A 21,383-nucleotide genomic window follows, 5' to 3' on the forward strand; every position below is an offset into this window, starting at 1 on the left:
TATCACATGCCTCCCACCAAGTATAATCTAATTCACCCACCATCAGCCAAGTTCCCTCTTGCAAACAGTCACCTCCCTTACAAATCACTCAAGACCAGCAGCTCTTACACCAGCCTTCAATACATGCTGTCATCTCATATTCAACTATCTTACACTTGTTTGCTTTTATCAAAGCACTTTGGAAGGCATTTCACTTGGCACCACATGTATTGCCACCACGAGAAGCCTGGCCTGCAGGGACCTCTATCTTCCCCCTAACCTCTCCTTCATAAGACTCTTCCATAAAGCTCACTTCCAAGTACCTTGTCCAACAACAGAAGACCTGTTGTTTCATTCTTGTCTTGTCCAAAGCCAACAAGGACTACCCCCTAACCTCTCCTTCATACCACTCTTCCATAAAGCTCACTTTCAAGTACTTTGTCCAACAACAGAAAACCTGTGGTTTCATTCTTGTCTTGTCCAAAGCCAACAAGGACTTTGCATACCAGGGACGATCTGTCGAGGTCTTTTGTCACGACCAGTGTTTTGTTTTCAGACGATTTTTCCACAAAAATGACTGAAAAACAGGAGGTTTTACGGTGGTGTTGAGTACATGCCAAAATGTTAATATGTAACAATAACTTGAGTTGTGGACAAAGGATTCTCATGCACAAAGCCCCTTCCCTGCGATTCAGAGCGGTCATAAGACTTCAGAGTAACATGACGGCACAACGAATGTTGCTGTAAACTAGATGATATAGCGCTAGCCAAGCAAGGAGGGAAGTTGGGTTGCCTTTGCCAGTGAAAACCATTCTCTTGGAGAAGGTTGCTTTGTCAGAAGTGGGATTTGAACCCACGCCTCCAGGGGAGACTGCAACCTGAACGCAGCGCCTTAGACCGCTCGGCCATCCTGACCGCAAAAAAAAGACTTGCACTTATTGTCGGCGGGCCCAGGGATCATTGGAGTGAATATGTGGGTCTACGTGGTGTTCATGGGTCTTGGCTGTTGTTTAAGTTGTTTAATAACCACAATAATGTCACGTGTACATAAAATCATTTGAAAAATTAAACAGGGGGAAAAAGAGAGCAAAGTGAGGAAAGGTGTGACAGATGAGGTCCCCCAGCAGTCTAAGCCTATAGCAGCTTGGGCAACATGGGATGTTTCAGGATTACCTGAGCCATCCCTAACTATAAGCTTTATCAAAAAGCATTTGGAAGCAAGAACTCTTCAGATGTAAAATGGCCGCAATAATCTTTAAACTAGACGATACAGTGCCAGTTTAGCAATACAACGTAGCATAGTCAAGCAAGGAGTGAACTTGGGTTGCCTTGCCAGTAAAAATCATTCTGTTGGAGAAGTTTGCAATGTCAGAAGTGGAATTTGAACCCCGCCTCCAAGGGAAACTGCGGTCTTAACGCAGCACTTTAAAGGCCAAGCGTCGTTGCCGTGATGGCTCGAGCGAGCGTTGTTGATGACTTCACGCTGTCGTTCCGACCATATATTGTGGCTGGAGTCGATGCGCCAGTCGTTGCAGTCTTTTCAGTCACAGAGGTGTCGCTGCTACGGGAAGGTTACCGCTAACGACTCCACAACGAGGAAAATGGAGAAGAAAACAAGAGCAGGAAGAGTAGCACTGTCATCAATGATCAGCATTCTCACCTCTGCTTACATAATAGCTGATGAGCCTCCAGAATTTGAAATTTCAAGAGGCATGATGATGCCCATCTCACCTCCAAATTCCTAAGCATTCTCACCCATTACTTACATAATAGCTGATCAGCCTCCAGAAGTTGAAATTTCAATAGGCATGATGATGCCCATCTCACCTCCAAATTGCTGAGCATTCTCACCCATTACTTACATAATAGCTGAGACTGCAGAAGTTGAAATTTCAATAGGTGTGTTATCACCATTATAGTCTGATGTGGTACTTAGAATACTGTTTTGATATTCTCACCCATCTTAGGCCTAAATGTGAATAGCCCCCCTTCAAATAGCCTGATATGAATCCAGTTTGCTTTGGTCAAAAGCCCTGTCCTGTTGTCCTATGATACGGTACCGGGGGTTTGAAAAATCTGCATAAGTGTCCAAAGTAGAATCTATTTACAACTTATCAACACTGCAAAGGGAAAAAAAAAAGTCTAGCTTCTTCTGGAGCAAACATTCTACTTTTTATTGTTTTGATGATGCGGAGTGTCCTACATCTACCACAAGGCAGAATTTCTGGGTGTTGCCACCAAGATTCAAGATTCAAGCGTTTATTGTCATATATACAGTGCATGTTAGAAACACATTCCTGTACAATGAGATTCTTGTTGAGCCCTTTTCACCACTTGCATGCTGAAGATCATGCCTAGTTTCTTCTCAATTGCTTTGCGTGATTCAAAACATTCCTTTAAAAGGCACCTCAAATGGGACACAAAACTCTTATTTCGCTCATTGGCTACGGTAGTCTTTTCAAATGACGACTGTATCTGTCCCATCGAAATTCCTCGTTAGTATAATGGTCAGTATCTCCGCCTGTCACGCGGAAGATCGGGGTTCGATTCCCCGACGGGGAGAGCTAGGACTTTTATCACATGCCTCCCACCAAGTATAATCTAATTCACCCACCATCAGCCAAGTTCCCTCTTGCAAACAGTCACCTCCCTTACAAATCACTCAAGACCAGCAGCTCTTACACCAGCCTTCAATACATGCTGTCATCTCATATTCAACTATCTTACACTTGTTTGCTTTTATCAAAGCACTTTGGAAGGCATTTCACTTGGCACCACATGTATTGCCACCACGAGAAGCCTGGCCTGCAGGGACCTCTATCTTCCCCCTAACCTCTCCTTCATAAGACTCTTCCATAAAGCTCACTTCCAAGTACCTTGTCCAACAACAGAAGACCTGTTGTTTCATTCTTGTCTTGTCCAAAGCCAACAAGGACTACCCCCTAACCTCTCCTTCATACCACTCTTCCATAAAGCTCACTTTCAAGTACTTTGTCCAACAACAGAAAACCTGTGGTTTCATTCTTGTCTTGTCCAAAGCCAACAAGGACTTTGCATACCAGGGACGATCTGTCGAGGTCTTTTGTCACGACCAGTGTTTTGTTTTCAGACGATTTTTCCACAAAAATGACTGAAAAACAGGAGGTTTTACGGTGGTGTTGAGTACATGCCAAAATGTTAATATGTAACAATAACTTGAGTTGTGGACAAAGGATTCTCATGCACAAAGCCCCTTCCCTGCGATTCAGAGCGGTCATAAGACTTCAGAGTAACATGACGGCACAACGAATGTTGCTGTAAACTAGATGATATAGCGCTAGCCAAGCAAGGAGGGAAGTTGGGTTGCCTTTGCCAGTGAAAACCATTCTCTTGGAGAAGGTTGCTTTGTCAGAAGTGGGATTTGAACCCACGCCTCCAGGGGAGACTGCAACCTGAACGCAGCGCCTTAGACCGCTCGGCCATCCTGACCGCAAAAAAAAGACTTGCACTTATTGTCGGCGGGCCCAGGGATCATTGGAGTGAATATGTGGGTCTACGTGGTGTTCATGGGTCTTGGCTGTTGTTTAAGTTGTTTAATAACCACAATAATGTCACGTGTACATAAAATCATTTGAAAAATTAAACAGGGGGAAAAAGAGAGCAAAGTGAGGAAAGGTGTGACAGATGAGGTCCCCCAGCAGTCTAAGCCTATAGCAGCTTGGGCAACATGAGATGTTTCAGGATTACCTGAGCCATCCCTAACTATAAGCTTTATCAAAAAGCATTTGAAAGCAAGAACTCTTCAGATGTAAAATGGCCGCAATAATCTTTAAACTAGACGATACAGTGCCAGTTTAGCAATACAACGTAGCATAGTCAAGCAAGGAGTGAACTTGGGTTGCCTTGCCAGTAAAAATCATTCTGTTGGAGAAGTTTGCAATGTCAGAAGTGGAATTTGAACCCCGCCTCCAAGGGAAACTGCGGTCTTAACGCAGCACTTTAAAGGCCAAGCGTCGTTGCCGTGATGGCTCGAGCGAGCGTTGTTGATGACTTCACGCTGTCGTTCCGACCATATATTGTGGCTGGAGTCGATGCGCCAGTCGTTGCAGTCTTTTCAGTCACAGAGGTGTCGCTGCTACGGGAAGGTTACCGCTAACGACTCCACAACGAGGAAAATGGAGAAGAAAACAAGAGCAGGAAGAGTAGCACTGTCATCAATGATCAGCATTCTCACCTCTGCTTACATAATAGCTGATGAGCCTCCAGAATTTGAAATTTCAAGAGGCATGATGATGCCCATCTCACCTCCAAATTCCTAAGCATTCTCACCCATTACTTACATAATAGCTGATCAGCCTCCAGAAGTTGAAATTTCAATAGGCATGATGATGCCCATCTCACCTCCAAATTGCTGAGCATTCTCACCCATTACTTACATAATAGCTGAGACTGCAGAAGTTGAAATTTCAATAGGTGTGTTATCACCATTATAGTCTGATGTGGTACTTAGAATACTGTTTTGATATTCTCACCCATCTTAGGCCTAAATGTGAATAGCCCCCCTTCAAATAGCCTGATATGAATCCAGTTTGCTTCGGTCAAAAGCCCTGTCCTGTTGTCCTATGATACGGTACCGGGGGTTTGAAAAATCTGCATAAGTGTCCAAAGTAGAATCTATTTACAACTTATCAACACTGCAAAGGGAAAAAAAAAAGTCTAGCTTCTTCTGGAGCAAACATTCTACTTTTTATTGTTTTGATGATGCGGAGTGTCCTACATCTACCACAAGGCAGAATTTCTTGGTGTTGCCACCAAGATTCAAGATTCAAGCGTTTATTGTCATATATACAGTGCATGTTAGAAACACATTCCTGTACAATGAGATTCTTGTTGAGCCCTTTTCACCACTTGCATGCTGAAGATCATGCCTAGTTTCTTCTCAATTGCTTTGCGTGATTCAAAACATTCCTTTAAAAGGCACCTCAAATGGGACACAAAACTCTTATTTCGCTCATTGGCTACGGTAGTCTTTTCAAATGACGACTGTATCTGTCCCATCGAAATTCCTCGTTAGTATAATGGTCAGTATCTCCGCCTGTCACGCGGAAGATCGGGGTTCGATTCCCCGACGGGGAGAGCTAGGACTTTTATCACATGCCTCCCACCAAGTATAATCTAATTCACCCACCATCAGCCAAGTTCCCTCTTGCAAACAGTCACCTCCCTTACAAATCACTCAAGACCAGCAGCTCTTACACCAGCCTTCAATACATGCTGTCATCTCATATTCAACTATCTTACACTTGTTTGCTTTTATCAAAGCACTTTGGAAGGCATTTCACTTGGCACCACATGTATTGCCACCACGAGAAGCCTGGCCTGCAGGGACCTCTATCTTCCCCCTAACCTCTCCTTCATAAGACTCTTCCATAAAGCTCACTTCCAAGTACCTTGTCCAACAACAGAAGACCTGTTGTTTCATTCTTGTCTTGTCCAAAGCCAACAAGGACTACCCCCTAACCTCTCCTTCATACCACTCTTCCATAAAGCTCACTTCCAAGTACTTTGTCCAACAACAGAAAACCTGTGGTTTCATTCTTGTCTTGTCCAAAGCCAACAAGGACTTTGCATACCAGGGACGATCTGCCGAGGTCTTTTGTCACGACCAGTGTTTTGTTTTCAGACGATTTTTCCACAAAAATGACAGAAAAACAGGAGGTTTTACGGTGGTGTTGAGTACATGCCAAAATGTTAATATGTAACAATAACTTGAGTTGTGGACAAAGGATTCTCATGCACCAAGCCCCTTCCCTGCGATTCAGAGCGGTCATAAGACTTCAGAGTAACATGACGGCACAACGAATGTTGCTGTAAACTAGATGATATAGCGCTAGCCAAGCAAGGAGGGAAGTTGGGTTGCCTTTGCCAGTGAAAACCATTCTCTTGGAGAAGGTTGCTTTGTCAGAAGTGGGATTTGAACCCACGCCTCCAGGGGAGACTGCGACCTGAACGCAGCGCCTTAGACCGCTCGGCCATCCTGACCGCAAAAAAAAGACTTGCACTTATTGTCGGCGGGCCCAGGGATCATTGGAGTGAATATGTGGGTCTATGTGGTGTTCATGTGTCTTGGCTGTTGTTTAAGTTGTTTAATAACCACAATAATGTCACGTGTACATAAAATCATTTGAAAAATTAAACAGGGGGAAAAAGAGAGCAAAGTGAGGAAAGGTGTGACAGATGAGGTCCCCCAGCAGTCTAAGCCTATAGCAGCTTGGGCAACATGAGATGTTTCAGGAAAACCTGAGCCATCCCTAACTATAAGCTTTATCAAAAAGCATTTGGAAGCAAGAACTCTTCAGATGTAAAATGGCCGCAATAATCTTTAAACTAGACGATACAGTGCCAGTTTAGCAATACAACGTAGCATAGTCAAGCAAGGAGTGAACTTGGGTTGCCTTGCCAGTAAAAATCATTCTGTTGGAGAAGTTTGCAATGTCAGAAGTGGAATTTGAACCCCGCCTCCAAGGGAAACTGCGGTCTTAACGCAGCACTTTAAAGGCCAAGCGTCGTTGCCGTGATGGCTCGAGCGAGCGTTGTTGATGACTTCACGCTGTCGTTCCGACCATATATTGTGGCTGGAGTCGATACGCCAGTCGTTGCAGTCTTTTCAGTCACAGAGGTGTCGCTGCTACGGGAAGGTTACCGCTAACGACTCCACAACGAGGAAAATGGAGAAGAAAACAAGAGCAGGAAGAGTAGCACTGTCATCAATGATCAGCATTCTCACCTTCTGCTTACATAATAGCTGATGAGCCTCCAGAATTTGAAATTTCAAGAGGCATGATGATGCCCATCTCACCTCCAAATTGCTGAGCATTCTCACCCATTACTTACATAATAGCTGAGACTGCAGAAGTTGAAATTTCAATAGGTGTGTTATCACCATTATAGTCTGATGTGGTACTTAGAATACTGTTTTGATATTCTCACCCATCTTAGGCCTAAATGTGAATAGCCCCCCTTCAAATAGCCTGATATGAATCCAGTTTGCTTCGGTCAAAAGCCCTGTCCTGTTGTCCTATGATACGGTACCGGGGGTTTGAAAAATCTGCATAAGTGTCCAAAGTAGAATCTATTTACAACTTATCAACACTGCAAAGGGAAAAAAAAAAGTCTAGCTTCTTCTGGAGCAAACATTCTACTTTTTATTGTTTTGATGATGCGGAGTGTCCTACATCTACCACAAGGCAGAATTTCTGGGTGTTGCCACCAAGATTCAAGATTCAAGCGTTTATTGTCATATATACAGTGCATGTTAGAAACACATTCCTGTACAATGAGATTCTTGTTGAGCCCTTTTCACCACTTGCATGCTGAAGATCATGCCTAGTTTCTTCTCAATTGCTTTGCGTGATTCAAAACATTCCTTTAAAAGGCACCTCAAATGGGACACAAAACTCTTATTTCGCTCATTGGCTACGGTAGTCTTTTCAAATGACGACTGTATCTGTCCCATCGAAATTCCTCGTTAGTATAATGGTCAGTATCTCCGCCTGTCACGCGGAAGATCGGGGTTCGATTCCCCGACGGGGAGAGCTAGGACTTTTATCACATGCCTCCCACCAAGTATAATCTAATTCACCCACCATCAGCCAAGTTCCCTCTTGCAAACAGTCACCTCCCTTACAAATCACTCAAGACCAGCAGCTCTTACACCAGCCTTCAATACATGCTGTCATCTCATATTCAACTATCTTACACTTGTTTGCTTTTATCAAAGCACTTTGGAAGGCATTTCACTTGGCACCACATGTATTGCCACCACGAGAAGCCTGGCCTGCAGGGACCTCTATCTTCCCCCTAACCTCTCCTTCATAAGACTCTTCCATAAAGCTCACTTCCAAGTACCTTGTCCAACAACAGAAGACCTGTTGTTTCATTCTTGTCTTGTCCAAAGCCAACAAGGACTTCCCCCTAACCTCTCCTTCATACCACTCTTCCATAAAGCTCACTTCCAAGTACTTTGTCCAACAACAGAAATCCTGTGGTTTCATTCTTGTCTTGTCCAAAGCCAACAATGACTTTGCATACCAGGGACGATCTGTCGAGGTCTTTTGTCACGACCAGTGTTTTGTTTTCAGACGATTTTTCCACAAAAATGACTGAAAAACAGGAGGTTTTACGGTGGTGTTGAGTACATGCCAAAATGTTAATATGTAACAATAACTTGAGTTGTGGACAAAGGATTCTCATGCACAAAGCCCCTTCCCTGCGATTCAGAGCGGTCATAAGACTTCAGAGTAACATGACGGCACAAAGAATGTTGCTGTAAACTAGATGATATAGCGCTAGCCAAGCAAGGAGGGAAGTTGGGTTGCCTTTGCCAGTGAAAACCATTCTCTTGGAGAAGGTTGCTTTGTCAGAAGTGGGATTTGAACGCACGCCTCCAGGGGAGACTGCGACCTGAACGCAGCGCCTTAGACCGCTCGGCCATCCTGACCGCAAAAAAAAGACTTGCACTTATTGTCGGCGGGCCCAGGGATCATTGGAGTGAATATGTGGGTCTATGTGGTGTTCATGTGTCTTGGCTGTTGTTTAAGTTGTTTAATAACCACAATAATGTCACGTGTACATAAAATCATTTGAAAAATTAAACAGGGGGAAAAAGAGAGCAAAGTGAGGAAAGGTGTGACAGATGAGGTCCCCCAGCAGTCTAAGCCTATAGCAGCTTGGGCAACATGAGATGTTTCAGGATTACCTGAGCCATCCCTAACTATAAGCTTTATCAAAAAGCATTTGGAAGCAAGAACTCTTCAGATGTAAAATGGCCGCAATAATCTTTAAACTAGACGATACAGTGCCAGTTTAGCAATACAACGTAGCATAGTCAAGCAAGGAGTGAACTTGGGTTGCCTTGCCAGTAAAAATCATTCTGTTGGAGAAGTTTGCAATGTCAGAAGTGGAATTTGAACCCCGCCTCCAAGGGAAACTGCGGTCTTAACGCAGCACTTTAAAGGCCAAGCGTCGTTGCCGTGATGGCTCGAGCGAGCGTTGTTGATGACTTCACGCTGTCGTTCCGACCATATATTGTGGCTGGAGTCGATGCGCCAGTCGTTGCAGTCTTTTCAGTCACAGAGGTGTCGCTGCTACGGGAAGGTTACCGCTAACGACTCCACAACGAGGAAAATGGAGAAGAAAACAAGAGCAGGAAGAGTAGCACTGTCATCAATGATCAGCATTCTCACCTCTGCTTACATAATAGCTGATGAGCCTCCAGAATTTGAAATTTCAAGAGGCATGATGATGCCCATCTCACCTCCAAATTCCTAAGCATTCTCACCCATTACTTACATAATAGCTGATCAGCCTCCAGAAGTTGAAATTTCAATAGGCATGATGATGCCCATCTCACCTCCAAATTGCTGAGCATTCTCACCCATTACTTACATAATAGCTGAGACTGCAGAAGTTGAAATTTCAATAGGTGTGTTATCACCATTATAGTCTGATGTGGTACTTAGAATACTGTTTTGATATTCTCACCCATCTTAGGCCTAAATGTGAATAGCCCCCCTTCAAATAGCCTGATATGAATCCAGTTTGCTTTGGTCAAAAGCCCTGTCCTGTTGTCCTATGATACGGTACCGGGGGTTTGAAAAATCTGCATAAGTGTCCAAAGTAGAATCTATTTACAACTTATCAACACTGCAAAGGGAAAAAAAAAAGTCTAGCTTCTTCTGGAGCAAACATTCTACTTTTTATTGTTTTGATGATGCGTAGTGTCCTACATCTACCACAAGGCAGAATTTCTGGGTGTTGCCACCAAGATTCAAGATTCAAGCGTTTATTGTCATATATACAGTGCATGTTAGAAACACATTCCTGTACAATGAGATTCTTGTTGAGCCCTTTTCACCACTTGCATGCTGAAGATCATGCCTAGTTTCTTCTCAATTGCTTTGCGTGATTCAAAACATTCCTTTAAAAGGCACCTCAAATGGGACACAAAACTCTTATTTCGCTCATTGGCTACGGTAGTCTTTTCAAATGACGACTGTATCTGTCCCATCGAAATTCCTCGTTAGTATAATGGTCAGTATCTCCGCCTGTCACGCGGAAGATCGGGGTTCGATTCCCCGACGGGGAGAGCTAGGACTTTTATCACATGCCTCCCACCAAGTATAATCTAATTCACCCACCATCAGCCAAGTTCCCTCTTGCAAACAGTCACCTCCCTTACAAATCACTCAAGACCAGCAGCTCTTACACCAGCCTTCAATACATGCTGTCATCTCATATTCAACTATCTTACACTTGTTTGCTTTTATCAAAGCACTTTGGAAGGCATTTCACTTGGCACCACATGTATTGCCACCACGAGAAGCCTGGCCTGCAGGGACCTCTATCTTCCCCCTAACCTCTCCTTCATAAGACTCTTCCATAAAGCTCACTTCCAAGTACCTTGTCCAACAACAGAAGACCTGTTGTTTCATTCTTGTCTTGTCCAAAGCCAACAAGGACTTCCCCCTAACCTCTCCTTCATACCACTCTTCCATAAAGCTCACTTCCAAGTACTTTGTCCAACAACAGAAATCCTGTGGTTTCATTCTTGTCTTGTCCAAAGCCAACAATGACTTTGCATACCAGGGACGATCTGTCGAGGTCTTTTGTCACGACCAGTGTTTTGTTTTCAGACGATTTTTCCACAAAAATGACTGAAAAACAGGAGGTTTTACGGTGGTGTTGAGTACATGCCAAAATGTTAATATGTAACAATAACTTGAGTTGTGGACAAAGGATTCTCATGCACAAAGCCCCTTCCCTGCGATTCAGAGCGGTCATAAGACTTCAGAGTAACATGACGGCACAAAGAATGTTGCTGTAAACTAGATGATATAGCGCTAGCCAAGCAAGGAGTGAAGTTGGGTTGCCTTTGCCAGTGAAAACCATTCTCTTGGAGAAGGTTGCTTTGTCAGAAGTGGGATTTGAATCCACGCCTCCAGGGGAGACTGCGACCTGAACGCAGCGCCTTAGACCGCTCGGCCATCCTGACCGCAAAAAAAAGACTTGCACTTATTGTCGGCGGGCCCAGGGATCATTGGAGTGAATATGTGGGTCTACGTGGTGTTCATGGGTCTTGGCTGTTGTTTAAGTTGTTTAATAACCACAATAATGTCACGTGTACATAAAATCATTTGAAAAATTAAACAGGGGGAAAAAGAGAGCAAAGTGAGGAAAGGTGTGACAGATGAGGTCCCCCAGCAGTCTAAGCCTATAGCAGCTTGGGCAACATGGAATGTTTCAGGATTACCTGAGCCATCCCTAACTATAAGCTTTATCAAAAAGCATTTGGAAGCAAGAACTCTTCAGATGTAAAATGGCCGCAATAATCTTTAAACTAGACGATACAGTGCCAGTTTAGCAATACAACGTAGCATAGCCAAGCAAGGAGTGAACTTGGGATGCCTTGCCAGTAAAAATCATTCTGTTGGAGAAGTTTGCAATGTCAGAAGTGGAATTTGAACCCCGCCTCCAAGGGAAACTGCAGTCTTAACGCAGCACTTTAAAGGCCAAGCGTCGTTGCCGTTATGGCTCGAGCGAGCGTTGTTGATGACTTCACGCTGTCGTTCCGACCATATATTGTGGCTGGAGTCGATGCGCCAGTCGTTGCAGTCTTTTCAGTCACAGAGGTGTCGCTGCTACGGGAAGGTTACCGCTAACGACTCCACAACGAGGAAAATGGAGAAGAAAACAAGAGCAGGAAGAGTAGCACTGTCATCAATGATCAGCATTCTCACCTCTGCTTACATAATAGCTGATGAGCCTCCAGAATTTGAAATTTCAAGAGGCATGATGATGCCGATCTCACCTCCAAATTCCTAAGCATTCTCACCCATTACTTACATAATAGCTGATCAGCCTCCAGAAGTTGAAATTTCAATAGGCATGATGATGCCCATCTCACCTCCAAATTGCTGAGCATTCTCACCCATTACTTACATAATAGCTGAGACTGCAGAAGTTGAAATTTCAATAGGTGTGTTATCACCATTATAGTCTGATGTGGTACTTAGAATACTGTTTTGATATTCTCACCCATCTTTGGCCTAAATGTGAATAGCCCCCCTTCAAATAGCCTGATATGAATCCAGTTTGCTTCGGTCAAAAGCCCTGTCCTGTTGTCCTATGATACGGTACCGGGGGTTTGAAAAATCTGCATAAGTGTCCAAAGTAGAATCTATTTACAACTTATCAACACTGCAAAGGGAAAAAAAAAAGTCTAGCTTCTTCTGGAGCAAACATTCTACTTTTTATTGTTTTGATGATGCGGAGTGTCCTACATCTACCACAAGGCAGAATTTCTGGGTGTTGCCACCAAGATTCAAGATTCAAGCGTTTATTGTCATATATACAGTGCATGTTAGAAACACATTCCTGTACAATGAGATTCTTGTTGAGCCCTTTTCACCACTTGCATGCTGAAGATCATGCCTAGTTTCTTCTCAATTGCTTTGCGTGATTCAAAACATTCCTTTAAAAGGCACCTCAAATGGGACACAAAACTCTTATTTCGCTCATTGGCTACGGTAGTCTTTTCAAATGACGACTGTATCTGTCCCATCAAAATTCCTCGTTAGTATAATGGTCAGTATCTCCGCCTGTCACGCGGAAGATCGGGGTTCGATTCCCCGACGGGGAGAGCTAGGACTTTTATCACATGCCTCCCACCAAGTATAATCTAATTCACCCACCATCAGCCAAGTTCCCTCTTGCAAACAGTCACCTCCCTTACAAATCACTCAAGACCAGCAGCTCTTACACCAGCCTTCAATACATGCTGTCATCTCATATTCAACTATCTTACACTTGTTTGCTTTTATCAAAGCACTTTGGAAGGCATTTCACTTGGCACCACATGTATTGCCACCACGAGAAGCCTGGCCTGCAGGGACCTCTATCTTCCCCCTAACCTCTCCTTCATAAGACTCTTCCATAAAGCTCACTTCCAAGTACCTTGTCCAACAACAGAAGACCTGTTGTTTCATTCTTGTCTTGTCCAAAGCCAACAAGGACTTCCCCCTAACCTCTCCTTCATACCACTCTTCCATAAAGCTCACTTCCAAGTACTTTGTCCAACAACAGAAAACCTGTGGTTTCATTCTTGTCTTGTCCAAAGCCAAGAAGGACTTTGCATACCAGGGACGATCTGTCGAGGTCTTTTGTCACGACCAGTGTTTTGTTTTCAGACGATTTTTCCACAAAAATGACTGAAAAACAGGAGGTTTTACGGTGGTGTTGAGTACATGCCAAAATGTTAATATGTAACAATAACTTGAGTTGTGGACAAAGGATTCTCATGCACAAAGCCCCTTCCCTGCGATTCAGAGCGGTCATAAGACTTCAGAGTAACATGACGGCACAACGAATGTTGCTGTAAACTAGATGATATAGCGCTAGCCAAGCAAGGAGTGAAGTTGCGTTGCCTTTGCCAGTGAAAACCATTCTCTTGGAGAAGGTTGCTTTGTCAGAAGTGGGATTTGAACCCACGCCTCCAGGTGAGACTGCGACCTGAACGCAGCGCCTTAGACCGCTCGGCCATCCTGACCGCAAAAAAAAGACTTGCACTTATTGTCGGCGGGCCCAGGGATCATTGGAGTGAATATGTGGGTCTACGTGGTGTTCATGGGTCTTGGCTGTTGTTTAAGTTGTTTAATAACCACAATAATGTCACGTGTACATAAAATCATTTGAAAAATTAAACAGGGGGAAAAAGAGAGCAAAGTGAGGAAAGGTGTGACAGATGAGGTCCCCCAGCAGTCTAAGCCTATAGCAGCTTGGGCAACATGGGATGTTTCAGGATTACCTGAGCCATCCCTAACTATAAGCTTTATCAAAAAGCATTTGGAAGCAAGAACTCTTCAGATGTAAAATGGCCGCAATAATCTTTAAACTAGACGATACAGTGCCAGTTTAGCAATACAACGTAGCATAGCCAAGCAAGGAGTGAACTTGGGTTGCCTTGCCAGTAAAAATCATTCTGTTGGAGAAGTTTGCAATGTCAGAAGTGGAATTTGAACCCCGCCTCCAAGGGAAACTGCAGTCTTAACGCAGCACTTTAAAGGCCAAGCGTCGTTGCCGTGATGGCTCGAGCGAGCGTTGTTGATGACTTCACGCTGTCGTTCCGACCATATATTGTGGCTGGAGTCGATGCGCCAGTCGTTGCAGTCTTTTCAGTCACAGAGGTGTCGCTGCTACGGGAAGGTTACCGCTAACGACTCCACAACGAGGAAAATGGAGAAGAAAACAAGAGCAGGAAGAGTAGCACTGTCATCAATGATCAGCATTCTCACCTCTGCTTACATAATAGCTGATGAGCCTCCAGAATTTGAAATTTCAAGAGGCATGATGATGCCCATCTCACCTCCAAATTCCTAAGCATTCTCACCCATTACTTACATAATAGCTGATCAGCCTCCAGAAGTTGAAATTTCAATAGGCATGATGATGCCCATCTCACCTCCAAATTGCTGAGCATTCTCACCCATTACTTACATAATAGCTGAGACTGCAGAAGTTGAAATTTCAATAGGTGTGTTATCACCATTATAGTCTGATGTGGTACTTAGAATACTGTTTTGATATTCTCACCCATCTTAGGCCTAAATGTGAATAGCCCCCCTTCAAATAGCCTGATATGAATCCAGTTTGCTTCGGTCAAAAGCCCTGTCCTGTTGTCCTATGATACGGTACCGGGGGTTTGAAAAATCTGCATAAGTGTCCAAAGTAGAATCTATTTACAACTTATCAACACTGCAAAGGGAAAAAAAAAAGTCTAGCTTCTTCTGGAGCAAACATTCTACTTTTTATTGTTTTGATGATGCGGAGTGTCCTACATCTACCACAAGGCAGAATTTCTGGGTGTTGCCACCAAGATTCAAGATTCAAGCGTTTATTGTCATATATACAGTGCATGTTAGAAACACATTCCTGTACAATGAGATTCTTGTTGAGCCCTTTTCACCACTTGCATGCTGAAGATCATGCCTAGTTTCTTCTCAATTGCTTTGCGTGATTCAAAACATTCCTTTAAAAGGCACCTCAAATGGGACACAAAACTCTTATTTCGCTCATTGGCTACGGTAGTCTTTTCAAATGACGACTGTATCTGTCCCATCGAAATTCCTCGTTAGTATAATGGTCAGTATCTCCGCCTGTCACGCGGAAGATCGGGGTTCGATTCCCCGACGGGGAGAGCTAGGACTTTTATCACATGCCTCCCACCAAGTATAATCTAATTCACCCACCATCAGCCAAGTTCCCTCTTGCAAACAGTCACCTCCCTTACAAATCACTCAAGACCAGCAGCTCTTACACCAGCCTTCAATACATGCTGTCATCTCATATTCAACTATCTTACACTTGTTTGCTTTTATCAAAGCACTTTGGAAGGCATTTCACTTGGCACCACATGTATTGCCACCACGAGAAGCCTGGCCTGCAGGGACCTCTATCTTCCCCCTAACCTCTCCTTCATAAGACTCTTCCATAAAGCTCACTTCCAAGTACCTTGTCCAACAACAGAAGACCTGTTGTTTCATTCTTGTCTTGTCCAAAGCCAACAAGGACTTCCCCCTAACCTCTCCTTCATACCACTCTTCCATAAAGCTCACTTCCAAGTACTTTGTCCAACAACAGAAATCCTGTGGTTTCATTCTTGTCTTGTCCAAAGCCAACAATGACTTTGCATACCAGGGACGATCTGTCGAGGTCTTTTGTCACGACCAGTGTTTTGTTTTCAGACGATTTTTCCACAAAAATGACTGAAAAACAGGAGGTTTTACGGTGGTGTTGAGTACATGCCAAAATGTTAATATGTAACAATAACTTGAGTTGTGGACAAAGGATTCTCATGCACAAAGCCCCTTCCCTGCGATTCAGAGCGGTCATAAGACTTCAGAGTAACATGACGGCACAAAGAATGTTGCTGTAAACTAGATGATATAGCGCTAGCCAAGCAAGGAGGGAAGTTGGGTTGCCTTTGCCAGTGAAAACCATTCTCTTGGAGAAGGTTGCTTTGTCAGAAGTGGGATTTGAACGCACGCCTCCAGGGGAGACTGCGACCTGAACGCAGCGCCTTAGACCGCTCGGCCATCCTGACCGCAAAAAAAAGACTTGCACTTATTGTCGGCGGGCCCAGGGATCATTGGAGTGAATATGTGGGTCTACGTGGTGTTCATGGGTCTTGGCTGTTGTTTAAGTTGTTTAATAACCACAATAATGTCACGTGTACATAAAATCATTTGAAAAATTAAACAGGGGGAAAAAGAGAGCAAAGTGAGGAAAGGTGTGACAGATGAGGTCCCCCAGCAGTCTAAGCCTATAGCAGCTTGGGCAACATGGAATGTTTCAGGATTACCTGAGCCATCCCTAACTATAAGCTTTATCAAAAAGCATTTGGAAGCAAGAACTCTTCAGATGTAAAATGGCCGCAATAATCTTTAAACTAGACGATACAGTGCCAGTTTAGCAATACAACGTAGCATAGCCAAGCAAGGAGTGAACTTGGGATGCCTTGCCAGTAAAAATCATTCTGTTGGAGAAGTTTGCAATGTCAGAAGTGGAATTTGAACCCCGCCTCCAAGGGAAACTGCAGTCTTAACGCAGCACTTTAAAGGCCAAGCGTCGTTGCCGTGATGGCTCGAGCGAGCGTTGTTGATGACTTCACGCTGTCGTTCCGACCATATATTGTGGCTGGAGTCGATGCGCCAGTCGTTGCAGTCTTTTCAGTCACAGAGGTGTCGCTGCTACGGGAAGGTTACCGCTAACGACTCCACAACGAGGAAAATGGAGAAGAAAACAAGAGCAGGAAGAGTAGCACTGTCATCAATGATCAGCATTCTCACCTCTGCTTACATAATAGCTGATGAGCCTCCAGAATTTGAAATTTCAAGAGGCATGATGATGCCGATCTCACCTCCAAATTCCTAAGCATTCTCACCCATTACTTACATAATAGCTGATCAGCCTCCAGAAGTTGAAATTTCAATAGGCATGATGATGCCCATCTCACCTCCAAATTGCTGAGCATTCTCACCCATTACTTACATAATAGCTGAGACTGCAGAAGTTGAAATTTCAATAGGTGTGTTATCACCATTATAGTCTGATGTGGTACTTAGAATACTGTTTTGATATTCTCACCCATCTTTGGCCTAAATGTGAATAGCCCCCCTTCAAATAGCCTGATATGAATCCAGTTTGCTTCGGTCAAAAGCCCTGTCCTGTTGTCCTATGATACGGTACCGGGGGTTTGAAAAATCTGCATAAGTGTCCAAAGTAGAATCTATTTACAACTTATCAACACTGCAAAGGGAAAAAAAAAAGTCTAGCTTCTTCTGGAGCAAACATTCTACTTTTTATTGTTTTGATGATGCGGAGTGTCCTACATCTACCACAAGGCAGAATTTCTGGGTGTTGCCACCAAGATTCAAGATTCAAGCGTTTATTGTCATATATACAGTGCATGTTAGAAACACATTCCTGTACAATGAGATTCTTGTTGAGCCCTTTTCACCACTTGCATGCTGAAGATCATGCCTAGTTTCTTCTCAATTGCTTTGCGTGATTCAAAACATTCCTTTAAAAGGCACCTCAAATGGGACACAAAACTCTTATTTCGCTCATTGGCTACGGTAGTCTTTTCAAATGACGACTGTATCTGTCCCATCAAAATTCCTCGTTAGTATAATGGTCAGTATCTCCGCCTGTCACGCGGAAGATCGGGGTTCGATTCCCCGACGGGGAGAGCTAGGACTTTTATCACATGCCTCCCACCAAGTATAATCTAATTCACCCACCATCAGCCAAGTTCCCTCTTGCAAACAGTCACCTCCCTTACAAATCACTCAAGACCAGCAGCTCTTACACCAGCCTTCAATACATGCTGTCATCTCATATTCAACTATCTTACACTTGTTTGCTTTTATCAAAGCACTTTGGAAGGCATTTCACTTGGCACCACATGTATTGCCACCACGAGAAGCCTGGCCTGCAGGGACCTCTATCTTCCCCCTAACCTCTCCTTCATAAGACTCTTCCATAAAGCTCACTTCCAAGTACCTTGTCCAACAACAGAAGACCTGTTGTTTCATTCTTGTCTTGTCCAAAGCCAACAAGGACTTCCCCCTAACCTCTCCTTCATACCACTCTTCCATAAAGCTCACTTCCAAGTACTTTGTCCAACAACAGAAAACCTGTGGTTTCATTCTTGTCTTGTCCAAAGCCAAGAAGGACTTTGCATACCAGGGACGATCTGTCGAGGTCTTTTGTCACGACCAGTGTTTTGTTTTCAGACGATTTTTCCACAAAAATGACTGAAAAACAGGAGGTTTTACGGTGGTGTTGAGTACATGCCAAAATGTTAATATGTAACAATAACTTGAGTTGTGGACAAAGGATTCTCATGCACAAAGCCCCTTCCCTGCGATTCAGAGCGGTCATAAGACTTCAGAGTAACATGACGGCACAACGAATGTTGCTGTAAACTAGATGATATAGCGCTAGCCAAGCAAGGAGTGAAGTTGCGTTGCCTTTGCCAGTGAAAACCATTCTCTTGGAGAAGGTTGCTTTGTCAGAAGTGGGATTTGAACCCACGCCTCCAGGTGAGACTGCGACCTGAACGCAGCGCCTTAGACCGCTCGGCCATCCTGACCGCAAAAAAAAGACTTGCACTTATTGTCGGCGGGCCCAGGGATCATTGGAGTGAATATGTGGGTCTACGTGGTGTTCATGGGTCTTGGCTGTTGTTTAAGTTGTTTAATAACCACAATAATGTCACGTGTACATAAAATCATTTGAAAAATTAAACAGGGGGAAAAAGAGAGCAAAGTGAGGAAAGGTGTGACAGATGAGGTCCCCCAGCAGTCTAAGCCTATAGCAGCTTGGGCAACATGGGATGTTTCAGGATTACCTGAGCCATCCCTAACTATAAGCTTTATCAAAAAGCATTTGGAAGCAAGAACTCTTCAGATGTAAAATGGCCGCAATAATCTTTAAACTAGACGATACAGTGCCAGTTTAGCAATACAACGTAGCATAGCCAAGCAAGGAGTGAACTTGGGTTGCCTTGCCAGTAAAAATCATTCTGTTGGAGAAGTTTGCAATGTCAGAAGTGGAATTTGAACCCCGCCTCCAAGGGAAACTGCAGTCTTAACGCAGCACTTTAAAGGCCAAGCGTCGTTGCCGTGATGGCTCGAGCGAGCGTTGTTGATGACTTCACGCTGTCGTTCCGACCATATATTGTGGCTGGAGTCGATGCGCCAGTCGTTGCAGTCTTTTCAGTCACAGAGGTGTCGCTGCTACGGGAAGGTTACCGCTAACGACTCCACAACGAGGAAAATGGAGAAGAAAACAAGAGCAGGAAGAGTAGCACTGTCATCAATGATCAGCATTCTCACCTCTGCTTACATAATAGCTGATGAGCCTCCAGAATTTGAAATTTCAAGAGGCATGATGATGCCCATCTCACCTCCAAATTCCTAAGCATTCTCACCCATTACTTACATAATAGCTGATCAGCCTCCAGAAGTTGAAATTTCAATAGGCATGATGATGCCCATCTCACCTCCAAATTGCTGAGCATTCTCACCCATTACTTACATAATAGCTGAGACTGCAGAAGTTGAAATTTCAATAGGTGTGTTATCACCATTATAGTCTGATGTGGTACTTAGAATACTGTTTTGATATTCTCACCCATCTTAGGCCTAAATGTGAATAGCCCCCCTTCAAATAGCCTGATATGAATCCAGTTTGCTTCGGTCAAAAGCCCTGTCCTGTTGTCCTATGATACGGTACCGGGGGTTTGAAAAATCTGCATAAGTGTCCAAAGTAGAATCTATTTACAACTTATCAACACTGCAAAGGGAAAAAAAAAAGTCTAGCTTCTTCTGGAGCAAACATTCTACTTTTTATTGTTTTGATGATGCGGAGTGTCCTACATCTACCACAAGGCAGAATTTCTGGGTGTTGCCACCAAGATTCAAGATTCAAGCGTTTATTGTCATATATACAGTGCATGTTAGAAACACATTCCTGTACAATGAGATTCTTGTTGAGCCCTTTTCACCACTTGCATGCTGAAGATCATGCCTAGTTTCTTCTCAATTGCTTTGCGTGATTCAAAACATTCCTTTAAAAGGCACCTCAAATGGGACACAAAACTCTTATTTCGCTCATTGGCTACGGTAGTCTTTTCAAATGACGACTGTATCTGTCCCATCGAAATTCCTCGTTAGTATAATGGTCAGTATCTCCGCCTGTCACGCGGAAGATCGGGGTTCAATTCCCCGACGGGGAAAGCTAGGACTTTTATCACATGCCTCCCACCAAGTATAATCTAATTCACCCACCATCAGCCAAGTTCCCTCTTGCAAACAGTCACCTCCCTTACAAATCACTCAAGACCAGCAGCTCTTACACCAGCCTTCAATACATGCTGTCATCTCATATTCAACTATCTTACACTTGTTTGCTTTTATCAAAGCACTTTGGAAGGCATTTCACTTGGCACCACATGTATTGCCACCACGAGAAGCCTGGCCTGCAGGGACCTCTATCTTCCCCCTAACCTCTCCTTCATAAGACTCTTCCATAAAGCTCACTTCCAAGTACCTTGTCCAACAACAGAAGACCTGTTGTTTCATTCTTGTCTTGTCCAAAGCCAACAAGGACTACCCCCTAACCTCTCCTTCATACCACTCTTCCATAAAGCTCACTTTCAAGTACTTTGTCCAACAACAGAAAACCTGTGGTTTCATTCTTGTCTTGTCCAAAGCCAACAAGGACTTTGCATACCAGGGACGATCTGTCGAGGTCTTTTGTCACGACCAGTGTTTTGTTTTCAGACGATTTTTCCACAAAAATGACTGAAAAACAGGAGGTTTTACGGTGGTGTTGAGTACATGCCAAAATGTTAATATGTAACAATAACTTGAGTTGTGGACAAAGGATTCTCATGCACAAAGCCCCTTCCCTGCGATTCAGAGCGGTCATAAGACTTCAGAGTAACATGACGGCACAACGAATGTTGCTGTAAACTAGATGATATAGCGCTAGCCAAGCAAGGAGGGAAGTTGGGTTGCCTTTGCCAGTGAAAACCATTCTCTTGGAGAAGGTTGCTTTGTCAGAAGTGGGATTTGAACCCACGCCTCCAGGGGAGACTGCAACCTGAACGCAGCGCCTTAGACCGCTCGGCCATCCTGACCGCAAAAAAAAGACTTGCACTTATTGTCGGCGGGCCCAGGGATCATTGGAGTGAATATGTGGGTCTACGTGGTGTTCATGGGTCTTGGCTGTTGTTTAAGTTGTTTAATAACCACAATAATGTCACGTGTACATAAAATCATTTGAAAAATTAAACAGGG

General features: G+C 43.9%; 12 non-coding genes across 12 annotated transcripts; 8 read left to right on the forward strand and 4 right to left on the reverse strand.

Annotated features, from left to right (window-relative positions):
- Positions 1–811: 811 nt before the first annotated feature.
- Positions 812–894, reverse strand: trnal-cag (transfer RNA leucine (anticodon CAG)). The gene has a single exon. It is a non-coding gene; the product is annotated as a tRNA-Leu (tRNA).
- Positions 895–2,469: 1,575 nt separating this feature from the next.
- trnad-guc (transfer RNA aspartic acid (anticodon GUC)) lies at positions 2,470–2,541 on the forward strand. The gene has a single exon. It is a non-coding gene; the product is annotated as a tRNA-Asp (tRNA).
- Positions 2,542–3,364: 823 nt separating this feature from the next.
- Positions 3,365–3,447, reverse strand: trnal-cag (transfer RNA leucine (anticodon CAG)). Its single transcript has one exon. It is a non-coding gene; the product is annotated as a tRNA-Leu (tRNA).
- A 1,575-nt stretch (positions 3,448–5,022) lies between these two features.
- Positions 5,023–5,094, forward strand: trnad-guc (transfer RNA aspartic acid (anticodon GUC)). The gene has a single exon. It is a non-coding gene; the product is annotated as a tRNA-Asp (tRNA).
- Positions 5,095–5,917: 823 nt separating this feature from the next.
- On the reverse strand, positions 5,918–6,000 carry trnal-cag (transfer RNA leucine (anticodon CAG)). The gene has a single exon. It is a non-coding gene; the product is annotated as a tRNA-Leu (tRNA).
- A 1,480-nt stretch (positions 6,001–7,480) lies between these two features.
- On the forward strand, positions 7,481–7,552 carry trnad-guc (transfer RNA aspartic acid (anticodon GUC)). Its single transcript has one exon. It is a non-coding gene; the product is annotated as a tRNA-Asp (tRNA).
- Positions 7,553–10,033: 2,481 nt separating this feature from the next.
- On the forward strand, positions 10,034–10,105 carry trnad-guc (transfer RNA aspartic acid (anticodon GUC)). Its single transcript has one exon. It is a non-coding gene; the product is annotated as a tRNA-Asp (tRNA).
- Positions 10,106–12,586: 2,481 nt separating this feature from the next.
- trnad-guc (transfer RNA aspartic acid (anticodon GUC)) lies at positions 12,587–12,658 on the forward strand. Its single transcript has one exon. It is a non-coding gene; the product is annotated as a tRNA-Asp (tRNA).
- A 2,481-nt stretch (positions 12,659–15,139) lies between these two features.
- trnad-guc (transfer RNA aspartic acid (anticodon GUC)) lies at positions 15,140–15,211 on the forward strand. The gene has a single exon. It is a non-coding gene; the product is annotated as a tRNA-Asp (tRNA).
- A 2,481-nt stretch (positions 15,212–17,692) lies between these two features.
- On the forward strand, positions 17,693–17,764 carry trnad-guc (transfer RNA aspartic acid (anticodon GUC)). The gene has a single exon. It is a non-coding gene; the product is annotated as a tRNA-Asp (tRNA).
- Positions 17,765–20,245: 2,481 nt separating this feature from the next.
- trnad-guc (transfer RNA aspartic acid (anticodon GUC)) lies at positions 20,246–20,317 on the forward strand. Its single transcript has one exon. It is a non-coding gene; the product is annotated as a tRNA-Asp (tRNA).
- Positions 20,318–21,140: 823 nt separating this feature from the next.
- Positions 21,141–21,223, reverse strand: trnal-cag (transfer RNA leucine (anticodon CAG)). The gene has a single exon. It is a non-coding gene; the product is annotated as a tRNA-Leu (tRNA).
- Between the last annotated feature and the right edge of the window lie 160 nt (positions 21,224–21,383).

The sequence above is a fragment of the Leuresthes tenuis genome, unplaced genomic scaffold, assembly GCF_036924035.1.
Source record: "Leuresthes tenuis unplaced genomic scaffold, fLeuTen1.0.hap1 SCAF_15, whole genome shotgun sequence".
NCBI classification, from domain to species: domain Eukaryota; kingdom Metazoa; phylum Chordata; class Actinopteri; order Atheriniformes; family Atherinopsidae; genus Leuresthes; species Leuresthes tenuis.